Source organism: Pelodiscus sinensis, chromosome 23 (assembly GCF_049634645.1).
Source record: "Pelodiscus sinensis isolate JC-2024 chromosome 23, ASM4963464v1, whole genome shotgun sequence".
Lineage (NCBI taxonomy): Eukaryota > Metazoa > Chordata > Testudines > Trionychidae > Pelodiscus > Pelodiscus sinensis.
Genome location: NC_134733.1, coordinates 9620403 through 9630810, shown reverse-complemented (window position 1 = coordinate 9630810; position 10408 = coordinate 9620403). Strand labels below are relative to the sequence as shown.

The following is a 10408-nucleotide window of genomic DNA, read 5'->3' as shown; positions in this document are numbered from 1 at the left end:
AGGGGTCTCGACTGCCACTGTCTTGTGCCAGGCCCCCTCCCCCTGGAAATCCCTGAGGCGGCGTCCCTCAGGGGACTAGGTGCCATGCGGGACAGGGCGGGGCGATGGCAAAAAAGGGTGGGGCTTGGGCAACGGGAACGGACAGGTTCTCACCCAGCCTGACAGGACTCCTGGACCAGATTGCACAACTTTTGCGGCTGGGGATGGCCTGTGGGCTGGGAGTTTGAGACGCCTGATCTAGACCAACAGATCCTGCAATGGACTGTTTTCGAATAACCTGTCCAATTGGGATAGGGTCGTCCTGACCCCCTCAGGTAGAGTTTGACATGTCCTGAAGCATGGGGCTGTCTCTTCTCAAACACAGCGTGTACTTACGCATGCTCATGTGCAAGCTTTCCCCAGCCCTTCTAATATGCCCCAAAATAAAAACAAGAACATAGCTGAGCTCTCCCCCTGCATGACCGCCATCCACATGCCTTAAAAAGTCTCCTGCATAGTTCAGAAAGCTGTTCTATTCAGCCAGGAACTCAGAACTGCCAACATTTTCTTATCAATCTCTGCCCCGGTGGGAAAAGTGCAAGATAAGTCCAACCAGCTGTGAGCTGCCAGAGCAAGGTCTAGATTTAAATGTCTGATTCCCTGGCTGCCAGTGAAAATAAGCTGCAGTCCTTAATTGATAGTGCTGGCCATCACCTGGAACGTCTCCATAGTGAAGCTACAGCCTGAAAGAAAAGGGCCTGAGCTGTGATCCAGCTCCTCAGCTCACTCAGGGGAAAGAAAATAAGCTATTTTCTAAGGAAGCTGGAAGATGCTGAGAATCAAGGGGAAATTTTAGGGCTTGTCTCCACTTACCAGGGGAGCAACATGGTAGGAATCGATCATCCAGGGTTTGATTTAGGGGTCTAGTAAGGACTCGCTAAGTCGACCATTGATGGCACCTTAGTCGACTCCTGCATTCCACTGGCTCATGAGGCATAAGGGAAGTTAAAGGGAGAGTTTCTCCCGTCGACCTCCAGAAGTGGGGACACCGCAGAAATTCAACTTAAGGTACATCATATCATAGGTGGCGTGTCTTAGGTCAACTTTCTCCCGGGCTGTGTCCACACTGGGCCACTTATTCCGGAAAAGCAGCCGCTTTTCCGGAATAACTTGCCAGCTGTCTACACTGGCCGCTTGCTTTTCCGGAAAAGCACTGACGATCTACTGTAAAATTGTCAGTGTTTTTCTGGAAAAACTATGCTGCTCCCGTTCGGGCAAAAGTCCTTTTCCGGAAAAACTGTTCCGGAAAAGGGCCAGTGTAGACAGCACAGTAGTCTTTTCCGCAAAAAAGCTCCGATCGCGAAAATGACGATCGGGGCTTTTTTTCTGGAAAAGCGCGTCTACATTGGCCACGGACGCTTTTCTGGAAAAAGGTTTTTTCCGGAAAAGCATCCTGCCAGTGTAGACGCGCTTTTCCGGAAATACTTATAACGGAAAACTGTTCCGTTTTAAGCATTTCCAGAAAAGGGTGCCAGTGTAGACGTAGCCCTGTAGTGTAGGCCTGGCCTAAGTCTGAACAGCAGGCCCCAAGTCTGGGAGGGCTGAAAGCATCAATGACGTGGTTGCATTGCTGTGAATTTTTTTCAAGGTTCTCTGAAATTTTGACAGTCCCCCAGCATTGGATCATGGCAGAAATGCCTTCAAATGGAAACCAGCAGCGCCAAAGCCATATGAGACTCTTGAAACTTGAAGATCTTTGATCCCAGAGGAAATGTTCTCCTTTGTGGGATGGTCTGTATGTGGATTCCCAAAGGAGTTGCAGATGTGTACTATGCACCGGAGCTGCTGTCTTTGCCAAAGCAGGAGCAGAGATGGCAAGTGCCATCTGCCCCTGCCAGGATGGGGGGATTTGGAGTGATGTTTCTGAGTTAATAATGCCACTTTACTACTATTGCTGCTTTCATTCAAGGGCCTTTAAGAACTGTACAGCCATGAATGAAGGTTCCCAGCACCCCAGCGGGGTCCACAGTGATATTCTCCCCATGATACTGGCAGATAAAAGGAGGAAGATAGTGGCTAAATCCCTTCTTGTGGTCATGTGTTGAGCCAGTGGCAAAGACAGGAACAGATTGTAGAGCAGTGATGGGCAACCAAGGCTAGTGATTGGGCCGCATCGGCGGCTCTCCTTTGACTCAGTGGGCTGCAAGATTGAAATCAGTCACGTCCACTAACCATGACCCCAAGAATACGATTACATACATTAAAGGCTGAATATTTCAAGACAAGTAGAAAGGCTCTAATCATGCATCTATTAATAGAACTGTCATCAATTTCAAATAATTAAAAAAGGAGAAACATTTACACTTACTTTGCAACACCAACTCCCCGCCCGGCCTCTTTCCTGCCTCCTCTCCCAAGCTCCTCCCATCTCTGCTCTTGCCCCTCCCACTCTCTGAGCACTTCCAATTGGAGTTGGCCAATTCGTATCCCATCTTCACTCCTCTCCTGCCTCTCAGAGCCTGAACCCCGCAAATCAGCTGATTCATGGCATTCCGGAAGGGCTGGGAGGGAGGGTGAGGAGTAGGTAAGTGCAGGGTCCTCAGCGCAGGAGAGACGTGGGGGAAGGGGACAGAAAGGGGGTGTGTGGGCTACAGGTGGAACCCCGATGGGCCGCATCCAGCCCACAGGCTGCAGGTTGCCCACCACTATTGTAGAGAATCTCCCAGTCCCCTGCTGTAACCGTCAGGCTCTCCCCCCTTGTCCAGCAGAGGCAAAGAAGAAGAAGTGAGTTGGATTTTCGGAGGTCGCAGGGCCCGCACCCCTCCCGCCTCTCCGCTCTGCAGGAGCAACACTGCAGGGGAGGCACTTTTGCTGCAGTACTCTGGAGCCAGATTTCGGCTTCCCAGAAATCAGGAGTTTTTCCGGCTTCGTCTCTGCAATTTCTCTGCTATGGAGGTCTGGAGCATTGTGAAATCATTGCAAGTCTGGGGGATGCAACGACCTTCAGTTAAGTTGGCATTTCACTTAAACCTGAGTTTATAAAAGTCTGTAGTTACTGGGAATCTCTCACAACCAATCCATCATGGTTAAAGAGGATCAATTCCAACTCTGCATCACTTGAGTTCACACAATGTTCCAGGCAGGTGCACCATGTGCTGATTCTTTCCTGGAACAGGCTTGTGGACAGGGTTGCAGACTGAAATTAATACCAATGGGCAATGCTCCCTGTAAGTAAGCGCTTGGGCAGCCACCCAGAAGAGAGTCATATGCTGCCCAGCTGATTAGCAGAGTACCCACAGCCTCTCAGAACTGGCAGCATGTGTTTCTATTGGTGGTGCACATCGGCACATGCCTCAGTGCAAGTAAGAAAATGTATTCCGCACATGGATGGAAAAAATTAGAGGGAGGCCTGCCAATGGGATCTCTCATGCTCCTAAGCATGAGTCAGTTAGAAATCTGGAAGCCAGTTATTTCAGTGCTTATATTTGAAGCTCTAATCTCCCCTGGTCCACCTTGAAAAGTACCATTTAGTAGATGAGAGGCTCTATGTGTATTTGTATGTGCGCGCCTGCACACATACACAGTTACTTCCTTCAAAAAGCCCCTGGGTAGAGAAAGTTAGTTTCCTCTTAGCCCCTTTAGATAATCCACAAGAAAGACATTTAAAGCATTCCCAAATAAGTGGCAGGTGATTTAATATAGGAGCTACAGCTTCTAGCCGATGTGCTTACAAGAAAAAAAATGAGTCAATGCTATGGGTAAAGTTCATGCATTAAAGTGTTTGCAGCTTAGACTAAGCAAACCTTTTAAATGGTGCTTCAGCATGATGGTAAGAAAGAGAATGATTCTTCATTTCCTCTCCCTCCTGCGCTTAGCAGAAGTTCATCAGCCTCTAGTAGTGGATCTGAGCATAGATACATATAGGCCATAGACACCGCAAACTATGGTAGTAGGCAAGAGGCTAAAGAGAAGAATACAGCCCTGGGGTCAGGGTATCCAGTGGTGGGGTGGTTCCCCCTAATTCCCTTGACCTTCAGTCCACTTCCATGAGTTGCACTGAGGGCGAAGAGCACTGCTCCCTACGCTCATGGGTGACGTGTAGCAGAGGCAGGCGAAGGCAATGCCTTCCCTAACTGCTAGGTCTGGCTCCTCCCACACTCAGCTTCCAGGCTCACTGGTTCAATGCAGCTCCATCCCATGTCCTGGGGCTGCCCGGGATTTAGCTGCACTGTGGCTGGGGCAGCCTTTACCCTCCTGTGCCTTGGAACTGGGGAGCCTGGGCCCACCCACCATCCCTCTGCTCCAAGGCTGGGCTGCCCATCCTCCCTGTGCTCTTGGGCTGAGGAGGTTGGGTTCCCCTGCCTTCCCCTGCTCTTGGGTCAGGGTGCTGGGGCCAGGAGCTGCTCACTCAGGAGGGTGGGCTGTGGGTCTGCCCCTAGAGGGAGGGGGGGCTTGGCTCCAATGGGGGGGCTTCAGGCGGCAGGGGCAGAGCTGGGGATTTGCCCACTGCCCATGTTTAGGCTCCTGCCCCTTTGATTTCTGCAATATCTGTGCTGTCCCACACTACAGCTCACTCTGTCGCATTTTTGCCTCTTTCGTGAATTGCACGGGCTTAGAATCAGCTCTCATGGCTCTGGGACCAGAAGGGGTATTGTCAGTCACACCTTGGCACGTCGGTGTTGAGGACATGAAAGAGAGCAGCATTATTGCTTAGTAATACCACATGGACCTCAGGGACCCGTTTGATATTTTTCTCCCCCCTACTATTAGGAAGAGCAAGGAGGAAATCAAACCTTAGCCAGAGATAAGACACCTTAGCAACTTCCAGGGAGTTAAGAGCTGCTATTCCTATCATTAATACCATGGCAAATTGCAAAGGGATGGGGCCTCCTTGCAGATTAGACTCCACCTTGATCACATCTCTGGTGAGGTCCTTAAGGTGGTTTGGCTGGAGGCCAACCAGCATCCTTGGCGGGGTCCTTGTGACCGGAGGCTTGCCATGAAGCAGCACCTTTATAGAACCACGGTTTGCCCGTGCCATCGTAGAGAGGTGAAACGTGGGCTCTGGGGAAGTTTAAGAACCCCAGACTGGTGTTTTCAATGCTCATGGAGGCTTTCCAAAGTCAAACCCAGCAGTCACCTCAATCAGCACTAGTTCAGTGTTGCCAGCTTGCCTGGGGCGGCCATTTTGTCAGAATGGGAGAGGCTGGCTCCGTCTAGACTGGCATGATTTTCTGCAAATGCTTTTAACGGAAAAGTTTTCCATTAAAACCATTTGCGGAAAAGAGCGTCTAGATTGGCACTGATGGTTTTCCACAAAAGCACTTTTTGCGGGAAAGCGTCCGTGCCAATCTAGACGCGCTTTTGCACAAAAAAGCCCCAATCGCCATTTTCGCAATCGGGGCTTTTTTGCGCAAAACAAATCTGAGCTGTCTACACTGGCCCTTTGCGCAAAAGCTTTTGCGCAAAAGGACTTTTGCCCGAACGGGAGCAGCATAGTATTTCCGCAAGAAGCACTGATTTCTTACATGAGATTATCAGTGTTCTTGCGGAAATTCAAGCGGCCAGTGTAGACAGCTGGCAAGTTTTTCCACAAAAGCAGCTGCTTTTGCAGAAAAACTTGCCAGTCTAGACTCAGCCGCTGTGTCCAGGCACAGTAGGTTTGCCAAAGCTAAGAGCCTGAAACCAAAAGGACATGAAATAGGTAAAAAACCTCTCTCTTTCCAGGAGTGGGGGCTCAGTTATCAGTTCACAGGCAGCAGACCAAGAGATACAGGCCCTGTGGGATGAGTGTGAGGGGGAAATGAAATGCATTAAGCCTTGTGCTGTTTTAACCCTTTTCTCTGACTGCTATGTACCTTTGGGGCATGGGTGGGGGATTTTTTGGGGTCAAGGACCCACATAAAAATCAGTCGGGGGCCACACACAAGTGAGAAAAAAATCCTCTCACTCATGTGGCCCCCTGGCTGAGAAGGAGAAAGGCACTCCCCACATTCCCCTCACACACCGGAGCCCAGGGGGTCTCAGCCTAGAAGATTTTGTGTGCTCCAGCCGCACAGAGGGACAGTGGGGGGGAGCTGGAGTGCCAGCACAAGAATCCCTAATACTGGGATGGGCCCTGAGCCTCAGTAGTCGGATCTAGGCAACCTGGGGACTGCATCTGGCTTCCAGGCCTGAGGTTCCCCACCCTTGCTTTAGGGAAATAAACAATGTTTGTTTTTGAGCAGCTGTTTAGAGTCCCTTTAATAAGCCACAAGTCACACTCTTGGGCTATGTCTACACTCGCGGCTTCTTGCGCGAGTAATATGCAAATGAGGCTAAGCGTGGAATATCGCCGAGCCTCATTTGCATACCTAATGAGCCACCATTTTTTTCAGAAGAGGCTCTTGTGCAAGAAGGAGCATCTACACTGCCCCTTCTTGCACAAGAAAAGCCGCTTGTGCAATGCTGTTCTTCCTGTCAAGTAATAGGTGTAACGGCATTGCGCAAGAGGGTTTTTCTTGCGCAAGAAGGGGCAGTGTAGAGGCTCCTTCTTGTGCAAGAGCCTCTTCTGAAAAAAATGGTGGCTCATTAGGTATGCAAATGAGGCTTGGCGATATTCCATGCTTAGCCTCATTTGCATATTACTCGTGCAAGAAGCCGCAAGTGTAGATATAGCCTTGGAGGAAAGTTTCTTGCAGGTGCCAACTACAGCCAGGCCTGAGGAGTTAGCCCGGTGAGCACACAAGGGAGGGCTTCAACCAAGACATCCAGTCTAAGAGTGGCTGAGCCTTGGAGAGGAAACGTTGCACTGGAGAAGAACTGCCAAGGAGTGCAAGACGCCGCTCGCCCTGCCACCATGACAGGTGCATGGGCTAAGATAGTGCAGAGGAAAACTAAGTTGATATGATACACAGACCAAGGTGGTAGCTTACACCATACCTTGCAGTTATCAAATTGTCCTCTGAATTATCAAAAAGTCCTCTGAATTTAGCCCATCATCTCTGCTGCTCCAGTGTATTCAACGGCTGGTCAAGCTTCACCCAGTACTGCTCTGATTGTCTGCCTCTACTGTGGAGAGAAACACTAGGAGCAATGCGGGGATTTAAGCATCTTTGGCTCATCTAGTACTTGACTTCTCTGCTGAACACCAGAGAGGTTGCCAGTTCCGATGTGGTTTCTATGATGGGAATGCCTGCCTACTAGTAACTGCACTGAAACTCATGAGATGGTTTCAGCACTATTCTCTTGCTGGCCCGTGCAGGATTTGAATCACTGAAACCATGTCTACACTATGTGGAAGATCGACGTTGCTGGTTGATATTCCGGGGGTTTGAATTAGAGGCTGTAATATAGGCTTGCTAATTCGAAGTGAGAGGGCACCCCCATCGGTGCTGGTAGTCCTGCTCTTCATGAGGAGTAAGGGAAGTTTTGCTCCCGAGTCCGGCCAAGCTCCTGCTGTGTAGACAGCCCAAAAGCATGTCGACTCCAACTACATAATTAATGAGTTACAGATCTTAAGTTGACTATCCCCTTTAGTGTAGACCAGGCCTAGCAATCTTTCCTACTGGGCATCATTTTGCTGTTCTTCCCTCTGCTTTCACATCACAAGCAGGAAGGAATCAAAGCCGGGGGAAGACGAGCATCAGAGACCAGCAGCCATGAATAAAGGGACTGAACTATCCTCACACTGAGAAATGGGGAAATTCTCATTGGTCACCACATGAAATCCCTGAATCTGGCAACACATCTTCTAAATTTGAAAGGTTTGCTGAGCAGAAAAGATTTATTCTCTTCTATTGCAACATAGGGAATACACGATGCGCCCCATGTTTCCTAAGAACTGACTGACATGCTCCTTTCATTTAAAAAAATTATTTCCCAATGGAAATATTCTAGGAGAGCTTTATTCTCCCTTACAGTTGCTTAATTCACCTTGTGCTGCCAGAGTCCAAGAAACAATTCTGGAAGCAGTACCTCTTGCGTACCTCATTCCTGAGGCCACGGAATCCACAATCTGCCCTCATTTGCCCCTTGGGTACCTCATTCCCGGGGACGTGGAATCCGCAATCCTGGATTCTATGCACAACATGGTAAAAGTGACTTACCGATTCAGGGGCTATTTGTCTATTTGGCTTTATTGTGAATAATTACTGCTTCATAAGTCACAATTAATCCACCTGTCTCAAAGATTTTGATTTATGGTTCAGGGACTAATCATGCCAAAGCAGTTTGATCGATGGGCTCTGGGCTAACAGCTTAAAGTCTCACTCTGATATAAGTGAGAATAAGGTTGGGCAGCCTGCCATAAACTTCAGAGGAACCAAAATGATGTGTCATGCATAGAGCAAAGCAACAGCATTCTAGTCTCCTTTCCAGCACAAATAGAATCATCTAAAATTCCTGTCATTGCAATAATATTAGCACGATCTTTTTGTAAGTTCTTAAAGCATTTTAGGACCTACTGGTAAACTTCACAACATCCTTCAACAAGATCCCACCCTCTGACTCTGGATCTAGCTTACTTACCTAGAGAAATGAAAATGGATTCAGGAATAAAATTCTAGAATCCTGACACCAGGTACGTCTATCCTGCAACACTATTCTGAAATAACTTAGTCCACGTCTACACAGCAGGCAGTTATTTTGAAATAGTGTCAAAATACTGTCAAGCTGGAGGACTTCTTATTCCGACTCCTGTAACCCTCACTGTATGAGGAGTAAGGGAAGTTGGAGGAAGAGTGCTCTATTTTGAAATAAGTGCAGTGTAGACGCTCCCTATTTTGAGATAAGCTAATCAATTGACGTAGCTCAATTTGCATAGCTTATTTCGAGTTAAGCCCTGCTGTGTAGACATCCCCAACTTGTCCACTCATCTACCCAACCAGATAACCCATCCTCAGAGAGCGGAGAACTCAGGAATGGAGGTGGACAAAAAGCAGATTCTTTGTCTCACTGACAATTTTGAAATTCCACAAAGAATTATTCTGGATCAGACTAAATGTTTTGTATCAAGACCGACCATTTAAAATTCCTTTGAATGTTTAAGAATAAAATAGAAGGAATGTTTTAAAGGAAAAGTCATTTCAGCCTTGAAAAACAAAAGGTCTTGATCTCTAAAGCTACGTCTACACTACCAGGTTATTTCTAAATAAGTTATTTAAAATAACTCCTGAAATAACTATTTCAAAATAAGCATATTCCTCTTCACAAGCAGGAGTTATTATTTCAAAATAACAAGCCCATTATTTCAAAATAACAGGCTTGGAAGTGTGGACATGCCCAGGGTAGATATGCCCTAAGAGTGTGTCTACACAGAAAAGTTATTTCGGAATAACGGCTGTTATTTCAAAATAACTATGAGAGCGGGTACACAGCAATTCTGTTATTTCAAAATAATTTTTAAATAATGGATGGCTTATTCCAAGTTCTGTAAACCTCTTTCTATGAAGAATAATGCCTATTCCAAAATAGCTATTTCGAAATAAGGCGTGTGTAGATGCTGCACTGCTGCTATTTCGAAATAGCCCCTCACTAGCACCATTCTAAGTCATTCCTCCTGGGGCTCTAAATCGAGATAGCATGTCTACATTAGGGAAGCCTGCCTCAGACTAATTTTGAGGCGTCCCTGCACTGTAGACGTGCTATTTCAAAATAAGCTATTTTGGAATAACTATTCCAGAATAGTTTATTCCAAAATAACTGTGCAGTGTAGACATAGCCTAAATGTCCAAAGACAATCCTTCCTTTTTTGCAGATTGCTGTTGTTTCCAAAATGTATAATTCAACCAACACCTTTGCAACATATTTTGGTGTCACAAAATGTAAATTTTTCACTGAAAAGTTTTGGCCAAAAAAATCACCCAGGTCTTCTCAGAAATCTTGGTTTCTTGTCCCCTGATCCAAATACTAGATTATAATCTCCTTTCCTCTCATATCTAGCCACCTAATTTATAAACGATGTTTTGCAAAAGAAAATCTTGAAAAGAATAACTAAGCCCAAAGATTGATCCTTTTAGGCCATTTCTCCACTTATTGGAGGATCGATGCTTTGGCGATTGATCTTCCGGGGTTCAATTTAGCAGATCTAGTAAAGACCCGCTAAATCAAATACTGAAGGTGCACCCGTCAGCACTGGTACTCCTCACTGTCATGAGGAGTAAGGGTAGTTGATGGGAGCATTTCTCACATCGACCTCTCACTGTGGAGACGGCACCAAAGTTGACTTAAGGTACGTTTACTGCAGCTATGTTATTTATGTAGCTGGAGTTGTATACCTTAAGCTGACCATCACCCTACAGAGTAGACCTCACCTTAGTGATATCATTCTGAAACAACAAAGCTGGATGAATTCCTTTAGATTAGAAGAATATATATTGATTATTAAACCTTAGCATATACAAGCAGCTCTTTGAGTAATGACACAGTGTTAGTCTCTGAGGGTATGTCT

At 47.0% G+C, this 10408-nt stretch overlaps 1 protein-coding gene and 1 long non-coding RNA gene across 7 annotated transcripts in view; one reads left to right on the top strand and one right to left on the bottom strand.

Moving 5' to 3' along the window:
- Nucleotides 1–10408, bottom strand: part of KAZN (kazrin, periplakin interacting protein) — an 846942-nt gene that overhangs the window by 488995 nt on the left and 347539 nt on the right. The window lies entirely within an intron of this gene.
- The window catches only part of LOC102462858 (uncharacterized), an 82774-nt gene that overhangs the window by 34809 nt on the left and 37557 nt on the right, over nucleotides 1–10408 (top strand). The window contains exon 5 of one of the 6 annotated variants that reach the window (XR_012897320.1): nucleotides 2745–6274. The exons of the other annotated variants lie outside the window; for them this stretch is intronic. This is a non-coding gene — a long non-coding RNA (uncharacterized LOC102462858). Of the gene's footprint in view, nucleotides 1–2744; nucleotides 6275–10408 lie in introns of those variants that run through there. 6 annotated transcript variants of the gene reach the window in all.